The 2,812-nt window shown below is 40.7% G+C and overlaps 1 long non-coding RNA gene across 1 annotated transcript; it reads right to left on the minus strand.

Moving 5' to 3' along the window:
• Positions 1-437: 437 nt before the first annotated feature.
• LOC119494344 lies at positions 438-675 on the minus strand. The gene is made up of 2 exons (XR_005208179.1): positions 523-675; positions 438-483 (listed from the first exon to the last, which is right to left on the minus strand). It is a non-coding gene; the product is annotated as an uncharacterized LOC119494344 (long non-coding RNA).
• Positions 676-2,812: the final 2,137 nt, after the last annotated feature.

Raw genomic sequence — 2,812 nt, forward strand, 5'->3', positions numbered from 1 at the left:
ACTGGTTTGTGGACTACGGTTGTAAAGCCTTGAGTTCGGCATTTTGGCCGTTGCCATCTTGGTTTTTGTCTGTCACCATCTCGGTTTTTGTCCGTCGCCATCTTGGTCTTTGTCCGTCACCATCTTGGTTTTTGTCCATCACCATTTTGTTTTTTGTCCGTCACCATCTTGGTTTTTGTCCGTCGCCATCTTGGTCTTTGTCCGTCACCATCTCGGTTTTTGTCTGTCGCCATCTTGGTCTTTGTCCGTCACCATCTTGGTTTTTGTCCATCACCATTTTGTTTTTTGTCTGTCACCATCTTGGTTTTTGTCCGTCGCCATTTGGGTTTTTGGCCGTCACAATCATGGTTTTCGGCCGTCGCCATGTTTTTTTTGCAATCAAAAGTGACACGAGAGGGTGGAGCACAGTGCAACCGGATGCTGAATAAGACATTTTCAGGCGACCAAAAAGGTTATAATTAACTTTAATGAACTGAAAACACACTGTGAAATAACACACTGTGAAATAAAGTTCTAAATCACAGACAACTACCAGACCGGACAAAGCCGTTGTAGCGACCTGTCAATCACAAGGTAGCCACGTCCTAAGGCATCCCCTGCTTTATGGTCTATTTGACTCTAAATGGGACCATGATTTACTAAATGAACATCATACTGTATTGAAGAAGACTTGAAACTAGAGATTGAGACCATAAACTCATGTTGACAATGTTTACTGAGGTAATAAATCAAGTGAGAAGTAGGCTCATTTTCTCATAGACTTTTATACAATCAGACTTCTTTTTAGCAACCAGAGGAGTCGCCCCCTGCTGGCTGTTAGAAAGAATGCAAGTTTAAGGTACTTCAGCACTGACTTCACTTCTCAGACCTGGAGGTAGTTTACAACACATCTAGCCTATGGGTTTCTTTGATGTTTCCAATCGTTATAACCTGGTCTATCACAGTATTGAGGTCAGCGAAGTCAATATGTTCCACAATCATCTAAACTGCTTAAGAATGGGGAGAGAAAAAAGAGTCCCTGTAATCGCTGGCCTCTGGAAACAGTCACACCCTAATGAGAAGTGGCTTTAGAATAGAAGGGGAAAATGGGCCTCTTACACCGCAAGTCTGCTTTGTTTAATTACAGCAGGACAGGACAGCTCATGTTAACTAACTGGACTGTCAGGACAGCAAGACACACACACACACACAGAGGCTCCCTGTTAGCCTGCCCATCATGCTGCACAGAGGCCTGCACATCAGCTAGACAGGGCAGACAGACCAATGAATGAAGATGCTATAGGGTGATGATCCACAATACATTAGCTCTGAGAGTTGGTGCTGAATGTGATGGAGCGTGATGGGAACACAAGCATTCTCAGACCACAGGCCTCTCTGCTGCTTCACTGTCTATTAACCCTTTGAGACCCGCGATCCCGACCGACTTTACTGTCTTTCAGAGGCTGTAGCTGGTTCAGTTTTTAGAGCTAGAGTGAAGGTATCCTATCAGATATCATATGAAACCAGAACACCTATGGAATCTATTGGTACAATGACATACTAGTTTGTCAGGAAGGAGGTTAAGTAACGCTCCAAAGTTTGGCTAAATGTTGTCGAGGAGAAACTGGCATGGCCACTTTCAAAGAGGTCCCCTTGACCTCTGACGTGAAGATATGTGAATGAAAATGGGTTCTCCGGATACCCACGAGTCCCCTCAAACTCAAGCCCAGAAGGCAACAACAGATGGGATTAGCATAAAGTGGGCATGTCTTTAAAGGGGAGACTTGTGGGTACCCATTTTTCCTCGCAAGAATTTTGCATACGTTTTGAGCATTATTTAGCCTCCTTCATGACAAGCTAGTATGAAATGGTTGGTACTAATGGATTCCTCAGGTTTTATAGTTTCATATAATGCCAGTATCTTCACCCTAGCTTTAAAAGGCACCATATCATGCTCATTTTCAGGTTCATACTTGTATTTTGTGTGTTCTACTAGAACATGTTTACATGCTGTAATATTAAAAATAAATCTTTCTGAATATACCTGTATTTACCCTCTGTCTGAAACGCTCCGTTTTAGTGCATTTCAACGGAATTGCAACAGAATTGCGTTGCTAGGCAACAGTTTGGGTCCATGTTTACTTCCTGTCAGCTGATGTTATGGTCTAAATATTGTAGGAAATTTACTGGGACACATTTAGAATGTTTACGTTTAAAACCGTGAAATGGTCTAAATATTGTAGATTTGTGACATCACAAATGAACAGAAATCCTAACGGCTTGTTTGAAACGCACAGTTTCTGAATACGGGCTGTGTGTATTTCTCTGTATATTGAGCGTTTTGATAGTTTAACAGTATTTATATAGCATTTAAACCTGCTTTATAATAAAAAAGACATGAAAATCTCACATTTTACAAAATGGGACCTTGAAAAGTGAGCCTTAACAATTACAAGTTGCGTTAATGTGTTAAAGAATTTAATGGCGTTTAAACAAATTTGCATTCACGCGTTAACTTTGACAGCCGTACTTCAAACTAATGTCGATGTTGCTTTGTCTCTGCTGGATGTGTATATAGGATGTCGGTATTGTGTTAACAGCTTGTTGTGCTGCCACCAAGTGGCCAAAAAATAAATGAATGCTTTTAGGGCAAAACGTTTTTAATAATTTGGGAACGTTTTCATTGGCAGTATGTATCCAAAGAAAAAAAAATCTATAATTTAGAGTAAAATGACAGCCAACAGTATTTTATTCTAGAGCGAAAATGAAATTGTCTATTGGACTTTTGTTGTTACTATCCAGTAGTAATATACGAAGCGCTAGAAATGCCAGA

The sequence above is a fragment of the Sebastes umbrosus genome, chromosome 9 (genome assembly GCF_015220745.1).
Source record: "Sebastes umbrosus isolate fSebUmb1 chromosome 9, fSebUmb1.pri, whole genome shotgun sequence".
Taxonomy (NCBI): domain Eukaryota; kingdom Metazoa; phylum Chordata; class Actinopteri; order Perciformes; family Sebastidae; genus Sebastes; species Sebastes umbrosus.